This window comes from Thermobia domestica, chromosome 1, assembly GCF_964235325.1.
Source record: "Thermobia domestica chromosome 1, izTheDome1.hap1.1, whole genome shotgun sequence".
NCBI lineage: Eukaryota > Metazoa > Arthropoda > Insecta > Zygentoma > Lepismatidae > Thermobia > Thermobia domestica.
The window spans coordinates 135438331-135465981 of record NC_137454.1 but is presented as its reverse complement, the minus strand read 5'-3'; the positions used below and the strand labels follow the sequence as shown (position 1 = coordinate 135465981).

The 27651-nt window shown below is 36.1% G+C and overlaps 1 protein-coding gene across 1 annotated transcript in view; it reads right to left on the bottom strand.

The window, feature by feature from the left end:
• LOC145666597 (ankyrin repeat domain-containing protein 46-like) overlaps positions 1-23362 on the bottom strand; it is a 111214-nt gene extending 87852 nt beyond the window's left edge. Inside the window, exon 1 of the mRNA XM_081734003.1 lies at positions 23107-23362. The gene's annotated coding sequence lies outside the window, so the exon portion shown is untranslated. The remainder of the gene's footprint in view (positions 1-23106) is intronic.
• Positions 23363-27651: the final 4289 nt, after the last annotated feature.

Here is a 27651-nt window from a genome sequence, read left to right as displayed (position 1 = left end):
AAGGTAACCAAGAAAGTTCAGTCACTTTTTCACCCACAACCTTCGAACATCAATACGTCTCCTAAGACGTTTCGGAAATTCAAAAATAGTCTTATTAGCATCGACGACCTTCTGCCAACGTTCTGGAAGGCCATGGATTCCATCGCGGTAGAATAGGTAATAATTGGTGGTGCAATGTCCGGGGAGTATGGCGGATGCAGTAGTGTTTCCCAGCCAAGGCATAGAATGGTGTCCCGGATCATCCTAGCCACGTGGGGCTTAGCGTTGTCCTGTAACAGGAGGACCATTTGCGATTCAGATGTGCTGGCTCCAGAGTTTTGAGTTGTTCTTGACTACAAACCGACTGCTGACAGTACACAATTGCATTAATGCTCTGACAAGCTGGTAGCAGTTCCCGATGCATGATGCCACGAGCATTCCACCAAACACACAGGATGACCTTCTTTTGTTGCAGTGCTGGTTTAGGCTGTTTTGGAACCGGTTCATGGGGTGCTAACCAATGATGATGCGCCGTGGAGCTTCGTACAGGATCCACTTCTCATCATATGTTAACACCCTGTCCAAAAATGGACCCTTCCTCAGTCGAGACAGCAAAGAAATACAAGTATCTGCTCGCGTTGCCTTCTGGCCCGGATCCAATCATGTGGGATCCATCGACCTAACTTGTGGTGCTTTCCAAGTTAATGGAGGTGCTGCCGAACGGTTTTTTCCCTCACACTGAATTGTAGTCTCAGTTCCAGGCCACTGTTCGCTTAATTGCTGCCTGAAGATCTTCATTTTGTATATGTATTGGTCTTCCGGCACGTGGTGCGTCTTCCAGTGTTTCGTCACCGTCTTTAAACTTGTTAAACCGCAGTTGCACTGTCCGCGTAATCACGACACCCTTAACAAAGGTCTGGCATATATTCTCCCTTACTACAGTGGCGTTTGACCCCAGTTTGAACTCGTACACCATACTCGCCCTTTGGGCCCTCTGTGGAGGTCCCATGTTCACTGTGTTCTTACGCAAGTTCACTATGTCACTGAACTGCCACGATCTGGTAGTATGTTGGATATATGTACGCCAACAACTGACCTTCGCCTTATCTTTATTCGCATTCAACTCACGGTGTGAGGGGCCAATTGAACGCAGACCCCTACAAAAAGCGACAGAACTTTCTTGGTTACTTTATAATATTAAAGCTTCAAGAACATCGCCGAAGAACTTTCAAATAGGTTGCTGAAAGTCAATAAATAAGACGCTTACTACATGCTGGATTTAGCGTCCATGTACAAATATATATTTGAGGTTGATTTTGTTAGACATGTGCCTATTAAAATCACTCGCATGTTATGGCCTGGGGAAGAATCTTAACATTTTTCCTATCATTGCTCCTAAATGGTTAAACAATTTTCCATTCGAAAGTTTTTGTATATCGGCTATATCTATAGTTCCGCAAGGTCGGAAATATGATAATAGGAAAGTTTTCCATATTATTTTGGTTAATTTATTTTATGCTTTGATTACGGATATCAAGCGATCACACAAGAGATAACCTATATTATTGGTAACTTTTTCTACTTGATGTTAATCACAATGAAAATTGTAATACATGGGAAATGCACAAAGAGCAGTCTACCTTTATAATTACAAATGGAAAAGGTAGATTGATACAGAGCAGTGAGAGCACATTGGTCCTTACCAATCAACCTCACATGCATGTGTACTAATGTGCCCCAACCGAACTTCAGGATCATTAATTCCTATAACTGAAAAATTACTCCACGTCGGTGTTAGGGCAATTGAACATAAATGAAATTATTTGTAAAGAATTACACTTTCATGCAACATACATAAGTTTTCGAAAATCTAGTGCTTATTACAGATATAAACTTACAGAGATATAAGTGAAAACTTACTTTTGCTCTAAGAAATCAAGTTTTTTTTTCTGCACAGACAAAAGAACGCTGTGTCCATCCATCAGCTGTGCCTCACGATGTTCGTTTGTCACCAGTGTTGCCAACATCAAACTGTTGTCTATTTATCTCTTCACAGTGGAAAAATATCTACCTGGTACATATGTGCCCCGTGTGCCAATGTCCCCCCTCTCCCCTATTCGCAACTACTTAACCATAAACCCATATCAGAATTCACAACTAAGCACATCATCAAGACTTCTAGTTTAAATTTTACAATATTAGCATTTAACGGGGAAAATTGTCCGAAGATGAGACATTATACCAATTGATAGAGCTCATTGAAGTGAACAAAATGATATGAGTAAGTATAAAACCCCATGCATACTTTTAGAGAAAAATTGAAAAAAATATGGTGCTAAAAAGTGAGTCATTCGTTGCCAATAATGATTGATAGTTGTTTTCTTCTGAAACATGAGCTACATATGCAAATAAACTGTTAAGTATAGGGTTGCCAGGTTTCTGAATACAAAAATACGGACGCTTTCCTATGGAAAAATATGAATGCTATATCATGTTACGTAATTATTACTACTAGATTTTATCTTTTCAATTAAAAAAAAGGGGGTTACAAAATGACAAGAATGTTGTCTATAATATAATAAACAGTCCAAACTCATTGTTGCATGTCGGCCTTTGCACCATGTATTGTATGGAACCGAATCCAAAAAAAAAAAAAAAAAAAAAAAAAGACATTTTGTCACTTACTTAAAAGTACAATACGGATACGTCTTAAATTACAAGCTATCCGTACAAAATACGGACGTCTGGCAACCATAGTTAAGTAGCATATTATATCTATTGTTGTTTATCTTCTTCAAACGGTTACACATAATCCTAACTGTGATTCACATTAATGTAATAGTGATTTATATAGGCTTAATAGTCATTCATATAAAAACAGTGATTCACATAAACGTAACGGTGATTCACATAAGCCTAACAGTAATTCACATAAAAACAGTGATTAACATAAACCTCAGTAATTCAAATAAATGTAACAGTTATTCACAAAACAAAACTGTAGTTTACACAAACCTAACAGAGATTCACATAAATCTAACACAGATTACCAAAAGCCTAATAGTGATTCACATACATCTAACAGTAACGCAGATAAACCTAATAGTGATTCACACAAACCTGTGATTCTCATAAACCTAACTGTGATTCATAGGGATGCGCACGAGTCGAGTCGAGTCGAGATTTAAGCCTGTCTCGACTCGTCTCGAGAAAATGTTGTCTCGACTCGAAAATATGTTTCTGTCTGGATTCTTGTGTCGACTCGACAGTTTCTGTCTCGACTCGACTCGAATTCGAGACAAGACGTCTCGAAATTCGAATCGAGACAAAATAAACGAGTTACCGTACAATATACACACACATCAGCCAGAACATTATGACTATCTACCTAATTGTCAGAATGTCCACCTTTGGCACGGATAACAACGGCGATGCGTCTTGGCATGGACGGAATGATCCTTGGTAGGTCGCTGGAGAGAGTTAGCACCACATGTACACACACAGGTCACCTAATTCCCGTAAATTCCGGGGAGGGGAGCGATGCGCTCTGACGTCACGTTCAATCACATCCCAGATGTTTTCGATTGGGTTCAGATCCGGCGAGTTAGAGGACCAGCACATCACTTTGAACTCGCCCCTGTGTTCCTCGAACCACTTCATCACACTTCTGGCCTTGTGATATGGAGCATTATCTTGTCGAAAAATGTCACAACCGTTGGGAAACATGGTCGTCATGAAGGGTTGTACGTAGTTTGCAAGCAGTGTGTGATATCCCTCGGCCGTCATGGTGTCTTGCTCGAGTTCCACTAGACACACATATGCTCACGTGAATGTTCCCCAGAGCATAATTGAGCCGCCGCCAGCTTGTCTCCATCCCGCAGTACAGGTGTCAAAGAGCTGTTTCCTTGGAACACGAAGGATTCGCACCCTTCCATCTCATTCAGAGAATTTATGAAGTTCACTTTATAGCAATAGTTTTATACAAACTAGAGGCTGTTTCTGACAATACGTTCTTCAAAACAATATTAAGAATTATAGAAAGATTTTCGAGACATTCGAGTCGAGTCGAGATTTTTACGGGCAGTCTCCACTCGACTCGTGTCCCAACTCGAAAATTCGAGTCGAGAAATACGTTTGTCTCGACTCGTCTCGAATTTTACAAAGTGTATCTCGACTCGAATTCTGTGATTCTCATAAACCTAACTGTGATTCATATAAACTTAGCAGTGATTCACATAAATCTAACAGTGATTCACCTAGGGTCTAACAAGATTCACACAAACTTAACACTGATCCACATAAGTCTAACATTGATCTATGTAAACCTAACAGTGATTAACATAAGCCTAAGAATAATTCACATAAACCTGACAGTGATTCACATACTTGTAAATATACCATATGATGCATTTTAAACATTCATCATAATACATACAGGAAAGAATATGGGATAAAAATACATGTTAGAAAGACAAAAGCCATGGTGATTGGAACGAAGCGGTTGGTGTCAAATATAGAAATAGTGGAGCAGAAAATAGAAAGTGACTAGTTTTTCATACCTGGGCAGTATTTTTAGTGATGATATGAAGTGTGAACCTTTAACAAAAGCAAGGATAAAAATGCGAAAGGGGCCTTTAGGAGGAAGAAAAGACTATTTTGTGGGACATTGAATAAAGAGTTAAGAAAAGACTCATAAAATGTTTGTGTGGAGTATTGTACAGAAATATGGACATTAGGCAAAATGATGGAAAACGACTGGAAGCTTTCGAAATGTGGGTGTGGAAAAGAATTGAGAGAATTATTTGAGTCGAGCGGAAAACAAATGAGAGGAGGGTGTTAGAAATAGTGGAGGACAAAAGATCAGTTTTGTATATTATTTAGAAGAGGAAGAGAAACTAGTTGGGACATTGGCTAAGAAGAAACTGTATCATGAGGGACATGCTAGAGAGTATGGTGACAGGAAAGAGAGTAATAGGGAGAAGGAGATTACAATTGATAGACAATATCAAAACAGAAAAAATGTAGATGAAGACGAAGAGGTTAGCTGAAGACCGTGGAACATACAAGCTTCTCAGTTGCGGCAAGTGATCTTCCAATAATGGTAGAATACCTATGATGATAATGTGACGATGATATACAGGGTGGGCACAAGTTCTCTTTTCTCAAAACTTATTTTTTCGTATGTTGGCGAAAGTACTTTGTGTTTGTCCGTATATTAATACATTATGCATTTAGCTGTTTTTAATTATACATGTGTTTCTTAATTCTATTCAAACTCCTTAACGCACTTTTGTGTATCTGTATCCTATATATTTTTCATACTTCTCATCAAGTGTTTAGTACAGTGTGACAAGATGTATAATACAACAGCGAATAATATTAGATTGGTGCAAATAAAATGCCCACTTTGACACCGTGTGGGAACCAGAGATGTAGCTAGGGAGAAGCTAGAGTCGCGATGTCCGACCTAAATTATTTTCCTCCCTCTAAAACAGAACGTTGTAGATATTTTTTAAATTAACTCAAAGTTAGGCATGAAAGTCTTGCAATTTTATGTGTCAAATTTAATTCAATTTAACTCATTTTACTTGTTTCTACGTAAAATAATGTGCTTCTTGTTAGATATATATTCTCTTGTAACCAAAGAAAAAATGCGATTGAATTACGTTATATACCATTTGTACTTTCTTTCCCCTACATAATGATGAACCTTCGTAGTCTTGGATTTGAATACCATAATATTTGTCATTGTAGCATATCTTTTGTAAAAGGATACAACTCTTTCATATATGCCAAAAATAATAAATATATAAAGTGTTTTGCCTTTACCTTTTTGTCATTGAGCTTTAAGTATTCCTTCTGCCTCCCTAAAGAAATCGTGCTAGCTGCGGGCCCGTAGCCAACTCACTTCAGGAACACAACAGGGGATGGATGAACTATAGTCACGCTTTTAGCATCACAAACTCTGTGCACATACAGTAAAGGCTTGAGGTACGAGAGTCAGGAAGCAGTACATTCTTAAAAGGGATGGTACAAAAGTGGATCATGGAGAACACAAAATTTCAAGTGTTTTCTGTTTATGAATTCAGGCTGGGATAATGTGCCCAGCAAGTCGCAAAAAATATTAACAGAGTATTTGAGCCAGGAATGGGAAGTGAACACACAATTCGCCGTTGATTTGGTTACATTTTGTTCCGGTGACACAGTATTGCAAAATGAGCCGCGTGAGCACTCTTCAGGACACTGTGCAGGCGGACCGTCAGAAAATTGTTCATATGATCATAGAGGAGTTAGGCATATTATATAACACTGTCATTCGGAAGCTCTGTACAATCGATAAGATAAAAAAAAGTCGAGCTTATGCGTGTCACATGAGTTGACAACAACCAATAAGAATCGTCTTCTAGAGGCATACAATTCTCTGAGTGTAAGGAATAACTGCATCGAACCATCACTTTCGATGAAAAATGGATCGGCTCTGACAGTGGTTCTTTTTTGATTGAAGTCCAGAATTAGCATAATTGGTGTTAATCACACAAGTTTCTTAGTTTGCTGAAGTTTAAAATTCCTGTTCAGCAACAAGTCTATATGAGACGTAGACTTACGATTTAAGGTGGACTTGAAGCAGCGTAAAGCGTTCAATGCTCTCCCACCGGGAATCGATCCCGGAAGCACGCGTACGAAAGGCATATGCGGTAGCCGCTAGTCCAACGGTGAGATCTTTATTCAGAGTATAAGATACATGGCGATTCGAGAAATAAGCGATAACAAAGTAAAATTATTGTTAATATTACTTCTACTATACACAGACTGTGTAATCCAATATAAACAGTCTATTTCACTTGATTTAATAATTTACATTTGCTGTTAGAATTTATCTACACTTTCCGTGGCTAGAATGCGGAAGAGAACGCAGTTGCTTCGATGAAGCTTGCAAACATTATCTCTAAAGTCTGCTCTTTATTTTTGCATTTAATGATTAGCATGCAGAAGAAGAAAGACGACACGAAATCTAATATAGCATGATTAAAGACTTCACAGTTTCCGTACGTAGTTTTATTTTCTTTCTTTCTTTTAGTCTTCCTTTTTTTTAAATTTTTAATGAAACAATATTAGCACTAGGGAAAGTGTCATGGTAATTATATACGGCACACACGTAAGCTATTTTATGACTGGCAAATATTTCTGGAATACAATATTAAATTTATTTATAAATTAGACCGGTGTAAAAGCATACCATAAGGTAGAAATATAAGCGTATCATCTATAGAAGAGTTTAATTTTTGGAACAATTTTAGAAGAAAAAGTACATCGTGGAAATCTTTTACGAATCTCAGCGTCTGCTCAGCTACTACTAGACTAAGGAGCATCCCGATGACGAAGATATTGAAAGGGGGACTAACCCAGCTCAAGATCCCCCTTAGAACAGGTTAATCAGACATCGAAAATGAACTATGTTTATACGTAATACGATCCCCGATAAATATATAATTTATCATAAAACAACAAGTATTACACAATCAGAAAAAAATGTAATTCGTGGAAGCTTTACCTATCAGTCGTATGTCCCAAGCTGAACAAAACGGATGATTAATGAAAGTAAATCATTATGAAAAATTTGTGGAATGAGAATGCGGGAGAAAACGGGAAAAACAGTGAAAACCCACTGACACAACGTTGCCAGCAACAAATATATTTTTCTTACTTAGATTTAATGTGGATAACCTTCGAGAAAAAATAAAAGGGATAGAAATCTATATTATAATAAGCCTAATTAAATAAAAACACTAAAATGTAACTTCTGTTAGCAGGTTTTATTATTATTACTTATTGATAATGAAATAAATATCTTTACGCAGATAATACATAGTCAGTTGATACAACACAAGACGCACGAACTTACAGGTTATTTTACAAGTAAATGTACTCTACATACAGTCATTCAGCGCACAAGAGAACCAAGTCCGCTTTTTGGTCATTTTGTACACATTTGATCTATAAGATCTCTATCTGTAGCTCCCTTCAGAACTTAGAGATTCATATCCAAATATTGTAACTATGTCTTATAACGTAAAAACAGAAAAATGCTATATAAACTTTTCCGTGTACTTCTTTTTCACTCAAACTTTAGTTCTTGGACTTGATTCCCTTGTGCTCTGAACAATCTTCTTTATGACCAACGTAAAACAAGGAGAGGTGACAAACAGTATTTTTTATTAAGCATTTATTTGCTATTTATGAGAGATGCAAAGAGAATTACATAAGCTTATCCAGAGCCAAAGAACAGGCTGTTACCTTATTTTATCATCGTTATTTTTGAAGGACTGATATCTGCCCAGAGGCGTTCGCTACGTGGTTTCGGGATTTAACACTCGCCCCTTGAGGAAGATATGGAAAAGTTAAAACTTGCTATATTAAGATTATGTGCAAAAATAATGCTTGTCCTAAAATGAAACGAAACTGAATATTTGAACTCCCCTTGACGAAATTCTGCGTACACCACTGCACCCATTTACCTCCCTTATGAAGACGTTTTGTGAGTGGGGCGAAATGGTCATCCCTCATAGTTTCTGCCGACAACCCTTGATCACTAATATGAACTTAATTTTGCATATTACATATTTGATAGTGTTCTTCGAGTATCATAAAAGGATTAAATGTACATCTACTTCTAAAAGACAATATATGTCTTTTCAGGCGTTATGTTGTGTAAAAAAGAGTCTTTACTGAATATTTAATTGGTAATTAGTAGTGTACCTTTTGTGACAGCGGAAAATAGCAAGAATTGAATAGCTAATGTCTGAAATTTTAATGTGTTTACGCTTTCAGGCGACAGGCAATGTAATTATAGCAAGATAGAACATTTTACTAAGTACAATTGACACGACAGTATAATCAACTACCTTTTCATGCGTTTCTCTTTTCTCTATGAAATGCAATATGAAGATCTGTCCTTTCGTCAATGCAAAGGACAGACTTTGAATTTGATAAGACTCTAATAACATTACTCGTTAGTGGTATCCAAACTACGGTCCGCCGGCCAAGAACGACCCGCAAGTATTATCAATCCGGCCCGTCACAGTTCATTTTGATTAAATTGTAAATTTCTAAGTAAATCATACAAAATAATATGAGATGTTTCTATACGACCAATTAAGAAGCACAATAACTGACATATATAATGAAATTAAAAATTTATCTCTAATTAAAGATATGAAATGTATCTTAAAAACTTAAAATAAGTGACATAGCAAGATAGATAATTTACATATGAAATTAAGATTATAATAATATGATTAATGATATTTATGTAACTGTAATTTTCCACTGACAATTGTTTGCTGTTGTGGATCATGTTTACTAGTGGAAATTATCAACAATGACTTCAAATGCTCATCAGTTAACTTGGATCTGTAAATATTTACCTGTACATTTCATTTTGGATAGTTTTTTTTCTTCACACAGATAAGTAGTTCCAAAAGTGGAAAGAATGCTACGAGCAAATTTATGCAACTGATCAAACCTTGTGAATGGAAGACTTATAAAATTCCAGCAACGATGAACTTAGATATTTTTCTTTAAAAAAAAAAAAAAAAAATAGCTCCACTGCAAATAAATCCTTTCCATTTGACATTTTGGGGCAAGGGCTTCTATGTTGGGCTTAAAATAATTTTCAAAAATCTTGATGCTGTTTGCAATTGCATCAAAATTTGAAAAACGAGATTCAACATTTATTTTTAAAGCATTCAAAGCTTCAATTGCGAAATCTCCTGGAAATTGAGTCTCAGTTTGCTGATTGAACGTTTGGCATGTATTAAAATTCGTGATTTTTTAAAAATTGAGATTGAAATAAAACAATTTTTGTCGAAAGGACTTAATGTGACTGTATAAATCAGGCTGATTTTCTCTTTGTAATTTTAAATTAAGGCTATCCATATGTTTAGTTAATTCTGTACAAAATGCTTTCATAACAACTCATTGTTGTGTAACTCACCCAGAAAACTATTATTTTCATTCGCAAAATTTCGATTATTGTTCGGACCTTAAAAAAAAAAAAAAAAAAAAATCGCGGTAGAACCTCTCCGCAGCTAAGCCAGCGTAATATGGTAAACCATTTTCTTCAATCTCTTCAATAAATTCGTGAAATTGACGATGATTGAGCGCATGTGTAACAGCTGACATGACTAGCGTTAAAACTTCTGATACATCCAAGTATTTAATGCACAAAAACATACGATTAATGGTTTTGAATCATTTTCTACTGCCTTTGATTGAGAGCAATGACACCTTTATTGTTTCGACACATGTTTTTGTTACCATCAATAGTGATATACTTTTTTTTTTTCTACTGAATATTGTTTTTCTGAACATCATTCTCAAGTTCTTTTCAAAGCATCTTCTGCAGTGGTCGTTTCATGAATCCTATGAATTTCGAGAAACTCTTCACACACTTCATAATTTTAAACTATCCCTCAAATAAAAACTGATAGCTAGGCAGTATCTGAAACATCTATTGACACATCCAAGGTCAGAGAGAACCACCCTGAGTGTGATTTTTTTTTTTATCAGCCAATTGAGTTACTACTATATTTTCTGCAATATAATCTACTCCTTGAGACACAGTCTTTACTGACAAACTAATGTTTTTTAAATAAATTAGCTTTTTCCGAACACATTTCTTCTGCTGCTGCAATTATGCAATCCTTCATTAATTCACCGTCAGTAAGTGGTTTCCCATTTTTCGCTATCGAATGAGCCACACGGAAACTACAGAAGTTTAGTCACTTATATTGAGCAGAATTTGAATGTGCCACGTATCTATGAAATGCCGTGTTTCCAACATCGGTTGTGTTTGATCTGCAGTCACCTTTACTGACAATTGCCTGGCATAGGAGTTTCCATTGCAGATGAATGAGTTGCAGCTGAACCACGAATATTGCATCCCAGACCTATTTACAGGCTTTCCAAAGGCCGGTAATGATGCGGACTCGAAGATGGGACAGGCGTCACTTGAGGAATCTGAAGGCATGATAGTCTATTGGGTTGGCATCTGGACTCTTGGCAGGAGTATCAGAGAGGGTAATTGCCGAAATTCCAGTTTCCTGTTTCACACGGCGATAGAATCTCAGTGAGCTTTTCCCGTATGACTTAGCTATATTTGTTTCTTGTTTTGGTGAGTTCAATCTGGTCAAGGTGACCAGAATTTTCACTTGCGAAAACGGGACGCACACGAGTCTGCTACGGGGGGGGGGGGGATATCTGACTTCTAGATTGCATTTTGGGGCTCAGCAGTGTTCTCAATTTACAAAATACACAAGTCAGAGTGATAACACACCGTTTCTAACTTTGCGTGTACCACACAACAAATAATGGTTCCCGATTGCAAGTTCTACCCAACAATTCTTTAAACTAGTTGAACACTCAGAATTCCCATTCAATTCTCACTTGAACCACGAATACTCAATTCCCATTTGAAAATTCAGAAGTTCACGGCTGAACCTTGTACGAGTTGCGGTACGGAAGGGAGAATTTGCATTGGCGATTTATATTTTGAATAATAATTACGAGACACCTAGGTCATTTTTACTTAAAACCGGGACATTTAAGCGTCCCGTTCGAGAATCAGAAAAAAAACGGTGGAAAAAAGGGACTGTCCCGGCTAAAACGGGACGTCTGGTCACCTTGAATCTGGTTCACTTCTTGTCCATACAATGCTGAAATTTCGTGCTGGTACATTTCAGTCAGGACATAAATTTAGTAGTACGGAGCATTGACTTTGATGTATCATTCTATTTTTCGGAGATGCAGTTTGCCCCTGTACGAGAAAGCGACCACAATAATGAACTCTTTTAGGGGAGGGTTCTAACTGCTTGCGTCGGTGTGGTGGGCCCAGGACTCTGAGCTGCATATATTTCCATACAATAGAATTCACAGTGACACGATCTACACGAGAATTACGTACTTGACACATTTCTACGACGCACAACACCGTCGTACGTGTCGGAAAGGTGTCACAATGAATTCCTTCTAGAATCTTTTCAGTTTCGGCGGCAGCAAACTACACTCGACTACACTTCTCTACTACGTGATTAACAAGATACTGTTGCTTGCTTTGTGGCAATCTCACGGCGATAAGTTGCGCAGGTGCGGTACAGTTGCACATTGACTTCGGCTCAATATGAATGAATAAACCTCTGTAGCATGAGTTGTTTTTTGTTCAGCATTTACTTCTTAAACAACAAGTGAGATTTCAACCCACTTTTCAAAGATTCATATTTCTCTTACTGTAAGCTTCCTGTAAATTTGGAGTAATTCTGATAATGTTTAGTCTCACAATGATTGCAAATTAGATACATTGTCTTATTATTTGACTCAATCACGAAATATTGATATTTCCCTTGTTCTTTATCCATCTTTCGTTTCTTTTTCATATTTATACAAATCCACACAAAAGACACGTAACTCAGAATCAAAACCCGAGGTTCTAAATAAATAGAATGCACTGGTCTTACCCAGGCCTACTCAAACACTTTATTTTCATTAAGAAGCTATAGTCACAAAACCCTCTAGTCGCACTATATTTTGCTTTCGCACTTGTCGCTCCGAACTCAAAATATGGAACTGTCAACTCTTGGTTGTCTCTTGTATTTATACACGCGTCCTCGATGCGTAGAACACAATCACGCAGCGTAACTTTTCCAGAATATGCTCTAGATCCGCTGTGGTGAACAGTGGCACTTCCGATGCCGTTTAAATCCAAATTCAGACCCGCAACTTGGGTAGGGAGAGATGTATAAAAATGACTAAAAATGGTCGGTATTAGTGTCGAAGCCATAGTTTTAAGGGCCACTGAGACGAACAGTGACTCACCAGATGCCGTTTAAATCCAAATTCATCCACGCAGCTTGGTGGTGGAGGAGGGGAGACTATATAAAAATGATCGAAAATGACCGATATTAATGTCGAATCCATAGTTTTTAGGGTCGCTGAAATGAACAGTAGCACTTCCGATGCCGTTTAAATTCAAATCCATCCTCGTAATTTGGGGGTGGGGGAGAGGGGACACATAAAAAAATTAAAAATGTGCCAAATTCATAGTTTTTGAGGTCGCTGAGATGAACAATAGCACTTCGATGTCGTTTAAATCAAAATTCAGCCCCCATTAATACTCCTAAAGGGGGCGGGTGACGTAAAAATAATTGAAATTAATAGATATTAGTATCGAATTCATGTTATTTGGGGTCCCAGTTCATTGGTGACAGTTTTGGTGCCCTTTTTGTCCAAAATGTATTCTCCCCGTGCGGTATTTTGCTAGTCTTTAACAGAAGTTTCACATGTTAAATTCTTTAATATATTTCTCATTGCTCAAATTTACGTACTTGTGCGGTGTATGTGTGTATGTGTAAATTTGATCATCTCTTTTTTTTTTTTTTTTTTGAGTTATTCGAGAAATCAGAAAACTAAAAAGTAAAACTAAAACCTGTTGCTTTAAGTATTTTTCCCGCTAGCGAAATACATTGTATGTATGCTGTAGACATGTTACAGCAAATAAGATTAGCATCAGGTTAAGAAATAGTTTTAAATTATATTTTCCGTTTTTTGCCAATATTTCCGAACAAAAAAAAAAAAAAAAAAAAATCTAATGGGTTCAAAATTTCCGGATATTTTGCACAGCACAAGGAAGATACGTATCTTCATAAAATATGTATTTAACATACTGGTATTAATTAAAATGATTCTGGCCCCATTATTTTAATACTTCCCTGCCTTAAAGCGAGAACTTCGTAAGATTGCTTAATATAATTTAAATGCGTCTATATTAAACCTTTCGGTATCAAGGGAGGGGGTCGTCGAACCCACAGCCAATTATATTGTGAATTGTGCTTCTCTGCGTGGACAAAAAAAAAAAAAAAAAAAAAAAATCGAAAAAATTAACATTGTATAATGGTATGTTAAGAAAAGAATCCTGCTTGATTTTGCTCTAAACGGTTTGTTAGATGTTTTGATTTATAGCATTGCAGTGTTTTCGTAGCTTCAGTGCTAATATTCTGAAGTCGAATATTGTAGCCTAAAATAACCTATTTGTAGCCTAAAATAATATAACCTATTTGTATAACCCAGTCGAACCCATGGTAGTTTGCCATTTCCTTCCATGGGATGATTATGACGTCCAGAGGACGGGACCTACAGTTTAACGTGGGATCCAAACCACTTGTGTTCCCATTTGTGGAATTGAACCCATGATTGCAAGGCGATGACCTTAATCACTCATCCACCGGGGACACTATTTCATTTATAACTGATTATTTAATAAAACATCTGAGAATTTATTTGAAAATGAATTTTCCTCTATGGGCTCAACGAGCCACGTTATAGAAAACACATTGGTATCGTAAGGGTTAATATAATTTAAATGAGTCAATGTTAATTAATCTAACTAGAAATATATTTTAGTATATTTTGTAGCCATAACTCCATTCTATCACGATGCTAACTTTAAAGGAGTGGTGCACCTGTATTTGTTGCCACAAATTTTCCCTATTCTAATACAAGAAACATAAGACTCAATTATCATAACTGTAAACTAGTAAACATAAAATAGTTTTCATTTGAAAAGTATAACGTAGTAAAATATTCGAAAATGTCAGTTTTTCCCAAAATTTCCGTTTTTTCCCCAGGCCTTCACAATACTACTCATCTTTGGTGCGAGCGTTATGAGTTCGATTCCCGGTGGGAATACTTGGTCAGAAAGATATAAAAGCTTTATCAGGGCAGCCATCTTAAGTAGTTTTTCCTGGATTTTCTCATTCACACCAGGCAAATGCTGGAATGGTATCTAACATAATGAGCCCATGCCGCTTCCTTTGTTCCGCACTTTTCCGGGTAGTGTGATCGTCCAGAGACTCATCCCTCATACAAGACGGCCTTAGATAGGCGATAAATGCTAGTAATGCCCAGAAATATAATCCCTAATTCTTTTCGTCATCATTTTTTCAACGCTTTAATTTTGTTTTGTTCGTTTCATTGAGCTAAGTAAGCAATGGCCACAAGACCATATCTGAGGGATAACTAGAGGATCAAAAAATTTCTCCGAACTTTTTTAAGTTTATATAAGATAAAATAGCATTTCAAGACCTACTAACGATTTTTTTAAGGTAACACCTCCTAACGGATTTTTTTCTCTGTAGCCGCTTGCATTCTTAGCTAAAAATATCATAGTTACAAGGAAGGCTCATCAAATGTTTCATGTGGAGTAATTTTCTATAAGGAAAAGAAACTCATGAATATTACGAATAATTTATTTAAAAAAAAAAAAAACAGCTAGAAGCTTTCAAAACATGGGTGTGGGATAATACAGAAAAACTAGCTAGGTAAAACGAAAAAACAACGAAAAGGTTATAGAAATAGCAGGAAAAAAGCAAAATCAGAAGTAAGCCTAAATAAAGAGAAAAAGAAGGATATTGCTTTATAAATTGTGTTTTGCTAAATGTTATCTGCATGCAGTGCCAAGTGTCTGTTTGAACGCATGCTCTCGATCGTAATATGGATAATGCATGCTTTAGAACATCCGTTCGTCTAGTAGTTAGCGCGCGTTGGTGAACGTGTACCCTGGTTCAATTCCGGGTGGGAGAACATTGAACGCATTATAATAATTCGGATTTCACTTTAAACTGTAGGTCCACGTCTCATAAGTCTCGGTGCTGAAAAAAGACGTTCTATTTCAACAGAACGAAGAAAAAAATATTACATATTAAACACAATCTTTCAAAGAATCCCAGCCTAGGATTAATATGCTTCTGAAAAACATCAACAGGGTTTTTCTAAAAATAAACCAAACTCTTAGTGTTTGTTTGGAATTTAGTGACTTTTCAATACCAAGGAATATGAAGTTCTTCACGTGAGATGTGAGTCATATGGTCTCCTACTGAGAATCGAACCCAAGTTTCCCGTACTAAAATATAAAACACTATCCCTTCAGCAACGAGAGAGCTCGAGAAAAAAGTCTTAGAACAATCTTGTAGGGATTAACATAAAATGGCATATATCTATCTTTACAATCTGTACTGCTCCAAACGACCGCTCATAAACAAGTACGACTCTGATTCCATTATTCTCAAAGAAATAACTTGATAAGAATGTAATCGAGCTTGCTTCGAGTTGAATTGATATGAGTTTAACGTCCCTTTCAGCAGCGATGCTATATGAGAGTGGACCTACAGCTTAACGTGAGGTCCGAACCACATGAGCTCTCGCCAGGAAAAGAACCCGGGTCTCTCAGAGTTTGCTTTGAGAATTTAGCATCTAGCTATTTCCTTTTTAAACTTATCTCTTGTGCCTAAGACAAGAGACAAAAACCAAACACAAAATATAAGAAAATGCTTGAAATTCTAAGAAAAATACTATAGATGTAGGGCAGTAAAGAAATAGTAATCCCCACGCAAAATATTTTCTCTCAGGACCCTCCTTGAAAAATTGTCGTCCTCGCTTTTCACCCAGAATTTTTCTGCACCGCATACAGGATATTTTTCTCTTCCTGTCTTTTCGAAGTTCGCCTTATATAAGCCGTGTCTTATTTGCAAACTGAAATAAATACTTTCCATATATTACAACTTCATAATAGTATGCAATCCCTTTCCTCTAATTTTAAACGCAACTAGTCTAATTTTATAAACCTGTGTGAGCGTTAAAAAAATTGATGTAATCGATTCAAGTCCTTAGAATTGTTTACACATATATATTGAATAAATTGAACCAATTACCAGGATAACTCCTGCACGAGTACATCAGATGCATGGATAGTTTCAAATATCTTTCTGAAAATATCAGTCATTGTTCGCTAATAAATAATAATTTCATAAATAATCATCATTTGTATATTGGTATGTTTTGTTAACTTCCGTTAGAATTGATTCAGTTCTTCTCATAAATAGTTTGATCTGTATAGGGCATTTTATTACCTACCTAGCATGTATAAGCCGCAGAAAGGAGCGGCATATATACGCGAATAAGTACGCGTACAAATAAAAACCCAGCAATATAGCAATACTTACTTGAAGAAAGAATGAAACTTGTTCTTGGGTTAATGTTACCTTCCATTCAATTAAATATGAATGGTAAAAACGGTTGTTGCTGGTGAGTGAAGCCAAGAGGAATTAGATATTTGGAGAGCAAAGGGCTTAGAATTAGTAAAACCAAGACAGAATATCTACATCGCCCATTCAGCAGAGATATAATCGGATATACAAGAATACACTGGATGAAGAAGAAATGATAATGACGAAAAAATTCAAATATTCCTTATCAACACTGTAGGAAAAGGCAGGAATATAGGAAGATGTAAACAGCAGAATTTGTAGTTGCTGGACAAAATGGAGAAAAACGGCAGTGGTCTTGTGTGATCATAAGGTACCAATACACCTTAAAGGAAAAGCTTCACAAAACAACAGTGAGACGTGTCATATTATACGGGCCGTAATGTTGGACGATGAAGAAGAGAGAGGAACATAAGTTCCCTACTGCTGAGATGATGTTACAGTGGATGATGTGTGGAATGACGCGGAAGGACAAAATTACGAATAAAGTGATCCGAAAAAGGCCAGTAGTGGAAAAGCTGCAAGAAAGAAGACTTCTATGGTATGAACATGTATTTGATTTGATTTGAATTTTAGTTTAGCGTCTCTTTCAGCAGCGAGACTATATGAGACGTGGACCTACAGCTTAACGCGGAATCCGAACCATATGAGTTCCCACAAGGAATCGAACTCGGGTTTTCAACGCCAGAGGCGCGTGTAAGGGCATATAAGAAGAAGACCTTGGGGATATGTAACTGTAGGACTGAATGGGAAACGAGCGCGAGGTCGAGCAAAGAAGAAGTGGATTGATTGTGTGAAGGAAGATATGGAGCAATGTGGTATCTCAGTTGATATGACACAAGATAGAGAAAGGTGCTAGTCAGCGATCCGTAAAGCCGAATTCAGCTAAATGCAAAAAGATTTCAGAAGAAGAAGACAACGAAATAGTAAGACTTTCTAGGTTAATTGTATCTTATAAACCCGGATTAACGCCTAGGCTAAGGAGGCCAGAGCCTATGGAGAGGCATTCAGTTTCCATGTTAGTGGCGGCATACTTAGTTCCCACTCTCTCGTTTTATATATTACAAAACAAATCAATTTATTGTACTAGAAGTTTCCTATGTGTGTGTTTCTGTATTACAGACTATAATCTGTTTTTGCCTTTTGGAGTGATGAGTTGAGTTGATTTTGAGTTTAATGCCCCTTTCAGCAGCGAGACTATATGAGACGGAATCTACTAGTTAACGTGGAATCCCAACCACATGAACCCTCGTCGGGAATTGAACCCAGGTTTCCCGCGTCAAAGGCGTACGCTAACCATTTAGCCACGAGGGTGCTCAACTGAACTCCGGATGCATTGTCGACGACAATTTGTTCATTTTAATTCACAAGAACTTTATGCAGCAAGTCCTGTCACACATAGTGTCGGTGCTGAAACAGGACATTAAACAAGCTTCAATTAATTTTTCCCTACTTAATTCTCATCTCATAAACGAGATGAATGGAGACGTATCTATCTAATTTTCGAGACGAGATGAGAAATTTCATGAGTCTTGGAGCAACACTAGTTCACCCAAGTTTTAGATATCAATCTCTGTTTTAGTATTCCATGCAGTGGCGGCGGTTGGACGTTAAAAGTGAGGGGGCAAGACATGATCTGAATATTTGTATATAAATGTTAGTTTTCCTGGTTGTTTCTAACATTTTGTTTGACGAAAGGTTGTATAACTAATAGGATACTATATTTTCAGTTAAAATACCGTATATCGTATATAATAGTTTATTAAGTAAATTGAGAAGAACTACGCAAGTAGATACTAGCCCTTTGTACTCTTAAACAACGAAAGTGTAAGAAGAGATTTGATTCCTTGCTCATGAACATCTCAAAATTCTGTCTGGAAAATTGTGTTTAGATTATTTAATAAATTTGCAAAACAAATAAATAGAAAGGATAATATTAATCATAGTAATGAATAATGATGCTTGCTTTGCAAAAGTTATATTGAAACTGAGGATTAATGAAAAACTTAATATTTAATTCCACACATGCTATTAAATGTATGTTATTACTCTTAGAAAATGAAAGACAGTAAATACTACAAGCATATGCTATGACATTTAAAGAAATATTTGCTTTTGCAACTTCTTGAAATATGATCGTTGCCATTAGGTGCAGATTTCACTTTCTTGGAACACATCAAAACACAACAATACTTACAATCCACACTTCAGTTATACAAAATAAACTTAAAACCTAGAATTATGTTCAATTTACTAAATGTTATTGTATATACACTCGTACATCCTTAAACACACCACTTCACTCGTATATTACACTACAAAACAATGGAAAAGGTAGAAGTTGTTTCTTATCACGCTCTTTTTAATCGATATTCCTTACTTTAGAAAGAAGAAAAGACATTTTAGGAACTGTCAATTTTTGTGCAATTAAAGAATAACTTGTGAAATAGGCCCTACTTTTTTGCATAATGTTCTTTCGATTAGCTTCAAAGCGGCTCACTAACATATCGAGCCCTTGTAAGAAGAAATGAAAGTATGCTGAAATTGTGCTCCAATAGGTTATTTTTTGGGGTTATTTTCTGTGGCGATTAAAACGCAATTGAACCACTGATTGGAAAAAGGGAATAAGTACAATTTTTTGCGATTTTAACCTGAGATAGCAGATGTGTTCCTTTGAGATAGTTACATCGTTCAGTAGAAAATAGGAATGTTTGGGCAACTCTATATGGCCAATGTAGAAGACAAAATATCTGGCTGATTAGAAACAGGGAATAACTACGTTTCTTATTTCCTTCTTCCAATCACTATAGGATACCACCACAACTGTGAGACTGTGTGTATGTAGACAACCATTAGAGCCCTCTGCTGACGTTACGATACTTCGCATTGTCTTCGCATTGCACAATCTATAGAGAAATATTTGGCCCAATCAGTTACAGATTTACGTGTTTTCAGTGATACAAGTGCTGATCATACAATACCAAAACTGGAATCATACAATGACATTAATGCTTTTCAGTGTGATCGTGTCATAACGATTTACCACTATACAGCAATATTTGCCTGTCAGAGGTCACAGTTTTTACCATGTGACCGAAAGTTTGTTATAATCAAACGAGAACTCAAACGACACAATCGCATTTATTTACCAGCACAGTATAACCACATGATTACGAATGCAAGAAATACTGATACTCCATTTCAGGTTTACGAAGGTGTAAATGAAGAAATCTTAGATTTTAAACATTGGTGGTAACCGTTTTACAAGAAATCTTCAGGTAGCATTGTGGACAAACCAGTGAAATTCCAAGTAATTAAATAGAGACTCTGTTTATAAAGGAGAATCTCTAGGTTATGTGCAAGCTCATAAGTTTATCAATGAACTAAGAACTGATATTTTTCGATTACTCAAAAGTAATGTCACAAACGTTCCACTGCCGACGTCAAAGGCATACGATTGGCAAGTCCCGATCAATCAGAAAAAGATAAACGATTCTTCACAAATCATCAAATGCATACCTGACCAATACAAAAAGTTTTATAGGATGATTTGTTCATGGAAAACCACTGACCAAGAAACTGCAGAAGACGAAGATGCAGACGGATAGGACCCTATGTAAAGTCATTCTATTTTGACAACGTATTTTGCTACGTGTTTTTCCAGCTGTCTATAGTATTACTTTTCTTGCTGTACAAATAACATGTGCTTTACAAAAAAAAAAAAAAAAAAAAAAAAAAAAAAAAAAAAAAAAAACCGAACGGTGACAATAACACTGTTAGAAGCCTAACATACGTGATAGTTCGGATACGTATATCCAAGATTAACATACAACATTGTATTCAGCATGTATATTTTCATAGCCTTCTATCATAAACTGCACATTACATGCCCTACACACAATTACAATTGCGTCCAACTCTAATTGATTGGAAAAAGGGAATATTTTTTCCATTTTTAAGCTTATTTAACCAATTGCAGTGCTGCAATACAAGATTCTCCTTCTTGTCTTAGTGTTTGTTAGTTCTTTTGCTACAAGTAATCAATTATACACTTTTTGCAACAAGTACAAACAACGCCTCTGGAAGGTTTTTTAGCGTTTTTGAAAACTTAGGTCTGATGCACTTATTCCCTTTTTCCAATCAGTGATTCAATTACTGTAGCTTTCTTTACTCCACGGGAAGACAACCAATACGTATTCACGCAACAGCAAATATTATATGGCAGCATTTATTCCTATTAATCAGTAACACATACAAAATCGTTACATTTCCAAATGAAACTATATACATTAATTGGTTACTTAAAAAAAGTGCGGGGCCAACTGCCCCCCTTTGCCCCCCCTAATCGCCGCCCATGATTCCATGATTCATAATATCAAAACTATAAACTGATAAAATGATTGTAAGAACATAATGAAGAAAATTTATCAACGTTTAGAGATACTCAAATCATTACGCAGTATACTACAATAATAAATAAGCTTTAAATTAGGGATGGCCAAAATTTTCCGGAATCGGAATTTTCTCATTCCCGAAATCCGGAATTTAGAAAATTTCAGAATTGAGAAAAAATCCGAAATTTTTCCGAAATCGGAATCTTCTAAATTCCGGATTTTCCCCGAAATCTAGAATTTTCCGAATTCTGGAATTTTTCCGATTTTACTTTCCGGATTCCGAAAAGTAAAAATTCCGGAATTAGCCATCCCTGGTTTAAATGTTATCTCGTATAGGCTATCCAACCCTTCGTAGACTTCTCGTGACGCGGAAGGATTATAATAACTTCTAGGCGAAATTAAGAAAAGCAAAGAGGGCGTAAATTTTGTTCATTTGCAAAACAAGACGAGACTTCTACAAAATGTATGAGACGAGATTAGAAAACCTTATACCTCTTCTCGTCTCGAGGGGATTAGTCAATTAGACACAGCGTCGATTTCAAAATGAAATGAAAACTTTCAGTTTTACGTCCTACGGTTATGTAGTGTAGGCTAAAGGAGACGGTAATTATGAGAATGAAGAAATGGTAGAGTGAAGAAATTGAAAGGAAACGAGGAAAACCCTGAAAAAACCCACGTACACAAGTTGTCCACCACGAAGCCCACTTAGCGTGAGCTGGAACCATAAGTAAACACTCTACCATTCAGCCACGCACCAATCTTTGAATCTGTTAATACGTAATGAGGCTGCTGATCTATCATGTAAAATGAAATGAAATCTTTTAGTTTTACGTCCCAGGATTATGCAGGCTCATGTAATAAAGTAATAATTAGTCTAGCCAACTGAGTTTATAACACTGAAATAGTTGAGATTTACAGAAATTTAACCAAATTATTTATCCTTTATAAATAGCGTATGGTAAATCTTACTATATACACTACATAAATGAAATTTTTAGTTTTATGTCTTACGATTGTCCTGTATGATAAAGGAGACAGATGAATAATTCTAAATGTATTGGTAGAATGAGAATGAGAGAGTAAACGAGAGAAACTCGGGAAAAATACAGAAAAGATATTGCCCACCACGAACTAATATGGCCGGGGATCGAACCAAGAACCTCTCACACCATATGGGGCGCTGTAATACTGAGTCACCGTGCCACCTTTAATCAAATTAGAGAAAAATACAGAAATACAAGGAAACAATACAGCTTCCATTAAAAAAACAAGAAAAAACTATCCTAGGATCCTTCAAAAATATTACATAAAAAGATACTTGATTGTTTGTTTTGCATTCTTATTATTAGCTTGTATATCTAAATAGGATATACACACAAGCAGATGAAAGTTAAAATAGTTTAAAATAAATATGCGTAGCACTTTTTAAAATGATTATGCCTATATCTGGTTTCACCAAGTCCCCACATCCATAATACAAAAATAAATTACTGGGATTTACCAGTTTAATTACTCTTATTAAAAACTGTAGTAAAAACGAAGTTTAACCATGGAAAAGACCGAGGTGTGAATTCAGTCCAGAAACAAATACAAAAAAAGACAAAGAAAGAAAAAAGAAAATGAATAAACTAAATACTTACAGCAATTTCCTGCCTCCTCCGTAAAACTCAACATATGACAAAGTAACTAAAAATAAACCGAATTACACTTGTAGAAGAGAGAAGTATGTTTCTTGTAGTGTTTTAATACGTGAAGATGACACTTTATCCTGTCAGTTAGACAAGTGCTTCGTGACCCCCAGGTGTAACACGGAAACGCGACGTCTTGACGCTGAGGGACTTTTTCACCGAACAACCCGCCTTCAGCTGCGCTGCGCTGTGGTGTTCCGATACAAGTGGAACGAACCCACACATTTCTCGTTCTTCTAGATCGTATCGGGTTCTGTTGCTAGCAACACAAGAGCGGGTTGCGTGTTATGCTAAAAATGGAAGAGGTGAGGTACGGGAGGAAAAATTGGGTGTTGGAAGGTAAACTGTGGCCTTACAAAACAAAAAAGAAAGAAAAAATGGTTGTTCTTCTAGCTCTGCACTGTTTCATGAACAAGACTAAATAAAGAATCCAAATAGAAATGTACAATTTTTTTGACACATGTAATTTCATGTCTTTCATGACAAACATAAGCCTACACGTAATTACAGTTTTTATTCTAAAATATTAATATGCAAGTTATATAGAGTATTCAGAAAAGAATGTATGGGTCTCCTTGATGAACAAATTATCCTTGAAGAAGTGTAATATTCACTATCAGGAAAAACAGTTGAACAAGTTTGAGATGCGCTACCGACACTTTGGAGCTCTCCCATCCACTATCATCACACTTTTAAAAGGAATGAGCAAGTGCACTTCAATGATATTTTTTACACACACAAACGGATTGGCTATGCAACAGACTATGCTTTCTTCCGTGGCCACTCTGTTCTCCGGATCTCACGCCAGCTATTTTATCCCTTTGGTAAATGAGATAGTTCACACACCACACCTCCCAACACCCTCTAGAATTTTAGTGGTTGAATAACATGGTATCGTAAACTAAGACTCTAAACAAGTGTAATGCGCCGCTATTGTATAGCTGAGCGACGCATTACAAACTGTTCTTGAGAATATTTAAGGGATAGGGGTCCGTACGGGATGATTTAAAACATTCCAAATCTAAAAGAAATTACATTTTTTCGAATCGTTTTTGGATAAACGAACTGAGATAAATATCATAGTAAAGAAGACATTTTATGAGTAAGTTAACATGCATTGTGTAGAAATGTATCTTTAAAATTTGTAAGCCTCGGATCGAACATCGACGCTATCCCAACTGTAATTTGTATATGATATTTGTGATTTAATTTGAACTATCAGATAGTGCAATGAGTAATTTTAATAACGCGGTATGATGGATAATTTAGCTGGATGATGATGCCTACATGTATATGTTGATATGTGATCCTAGTGCCTTATTACTAAATTCAGCCCTTGACAATATAAAGTGATAAATATAATAATAATAATGGAATAAATATTGAAATAAGTGTGATTATATGTGTATGTTAATAATAATAATAATAATAATAATAATAATAATAATAATAATAATAATAATAATAATAATATGTAAATTGATGAAGAGGCTGATAAAAGAGTAACCGAATTAATCTTTAATTAAGTATATCTAGCACGTTGTTTATTGAATATCATCCAGTAAATAGTACAAGGAATCATATTCTGCATGTACGTTTGATATGGATAGTAGAAAACATAATATCCTTTACTGTGGAAGTCTCCATCAACACGCAGAACCTAAAATGTAAAAACTACGAAATGTAATAACCCTTCTACACTGTGGTGAAAGTGGGATATTACACAAGCTTTGTTGTGTATGATAGAAATATTATTGTTTTCTAATGTCTCATAGGGTAACCAAGTAGAACACGTTGAAACTGCGATTATCGCGTCCGAATCTTGCTTTCAACAGCTGCTCTGCCTAAGAGCGCACGTTATGCTCATATATGGTAGTAAGTAATTATTTAATTCACTTGCAATTTCTCAATGATTCTTTATGAGCAGATTTTGCAATGCCTTTCACAGGGAATAGTAAATAATTCGCCACGTGATGTCGATTATTTAACAAAACCATAACAAACATATATTTAATCCTCGATACAAATTATGCAAAGCCAGCTATTAAAAGCTAGGAAGGCACTTCGTTTCAAGTGATACAGTTATTGATAAAAGAATTGTTACAATTCATAAATTAAATTAGATACTAAATTATAAGTTCAAATTATTGTTTCAATTATAGGCCTAAGCCTAGGACGATGTTATGCATCAATTGACCAAGCGCCATTTTCCGATTTTCGAGATTTTTACATCAGTGTGTAGGAGACAATGTAAATAATGTAAAAAAAAAAATGTTTGAAACCCTACTCTTTGCTTAAACGTTCAGGAAAAGCTATTCGACCAAGCGCCAAGAACTGGATCGTAATAGTAACATGTTTGTATTTCCTTCAATATCTCAGAACCATGTTTTGACGCTTGGTCAATTAATGCATAACACCGTAATTGAAGGATTTCCTATTTGGACAGTATTATCCAAAGTATATATTCTTCTAATATGTGATATACCCAATACATTCGTACACTATGATACTTTATGAAAAGTTCGTGACCACGAACGTATTTTCCTGTTCGTGACATGATAGGAGATTTCTGATAATTATGTGACAACATGTTTTTCATATTCGTGTATCCTTCTATATTAAATAACGCATAAATTTGGATTGAATTCACTATAGATAGTATACGTATTTTTTAGGCACTATGGGTTCCAAAATAACACCGCGTATACTCTTGGGATGTACACAGTGGTGTCATTCAGTCCGTTCACCCGAACCTATTGTTAAAATTTCTGAGGTTCCAGGAAATCAATTGTTAAGTGTCTCTTCACCTCTAGATCCAGTATTTACGAAAAAGATAATAATTCTTTAGTATTGTCTTATTTTTGAAAATCAATATGCAAAATATCAATGCGTATAAAAACTTAGTCAGTATTAGTAGTAGCATTGTATCATTAGAATAAATAAATAATAATATAATCATATCGTAATAATATTAATATTATAAGTCAAGTCAACTCACTTCGTTAAATACTAATAATCATAGAACTGATTGTCACATGATTTGAATGGCTCTACTGGACGTACATATGCATTATACAGAATTTTAAGGACATTACTGTTCTTAAGCTCACATCCAAATCTAATTTCAAACCCGAGATTTCTAAAAGCCTAATTTACAATCCAATTCAGATGAGTATCGAACCAGAGATTTTATTGACACACCAAGGTCAGTTATACGGTCAACTCTTCAGTTGTATGCTATTTAATTGGTATTCAAATTCGAAGTACTTCTTCTTTCTTGTATAATACATTGCACTGCACTTTTCTGTATTTAACCGTAGTTTGTTTATTTTGCACCAATTAAAAAGTGCATTAATGTCATTTTACAAACTGATGCAGTTCCTCTCTGGACACATGATGCAGTAAGATTATCTGCATATAACAGCTTTTGTCACTCTATTATACCTAGTGCTCTCAAACGGGTCGGGTCAGTCGGGTCAGCTCGGGTCGGGTTGTTCGGGTCGGGTTGTCGGCTCAGTCGGGTCAGTTCACTTTGGTCAACTGAGTTTAGGTTGAGCTTAAACTCGCTGGAGTTGAAAGCTGCTGTTTTTCACAAGCTGCCTAATTAAAAATAGCAATTTTCAATTGATTTTATAGAAGCCATAAATCTATTTTGAACACTTGCAGCTAGTGTTTTTATGGTAAATGCTTATTTTTGTACTTGTGTGTACTTTAATTTGTAAATGTGGAAGATTGATTTTACCAATCGACTGTAATATTAATACCTACGCCAATATGGAGTCTGGGTTTAGAACAAAACTAGAAGTTTTTAAGCAAGGCCAAAAGAAAGATTGGATATGGACGACCAAGCCCAAGCAGGGCTGCGGTGGCTCAGTGGTAGAGAATTCATCTCTGGGGTATGGTGTCCATGGTTCGATCCCAGCTTGTGCTAAGTAGGTTTTGTGGTGGAGAAACGCCGTGTAGTGGGTTTTCTCGGGGTTCTCTTGTTTCCTCTCACTTTCTTCATTCCACCATTTCATTCATTTCTCATGGTCACCATATCACTTAGCCTCGGTGCAGAATCGAGGGACCTTAAACTGAATATTTCATTTTATTTCACCAAGCCCAAGGACATCGATACAAGAACAAGATAAAGATTGGATATGCAAGACGAATTGCATAGTAATCTTGCTCTTGGCCTTGTTTTGGTGATCACCAAATAGCGATGAGCATATTTTCTTGCTTTCCATATAGCATGAAAGACCATCATCAAAATCACACTTGGTCTTCATTTGTACCGATGAGGCGAGCATTCTTGGCTCTTGTATAGCATGAAAGTCCACCAAGACTACGAAATGCAGGACCAAGACTTGACTGCAAGACAAAAAATAAGACGCAGTATTGATGACCAAGACCCAGGGAGCGAATTGTTTGAATTTCATTTGTTGCTGAAAGTGATGCAATAAAATTAGTACTTTATAATTAAATATCGTACTGTATTTTTAAATTTTAAATTAC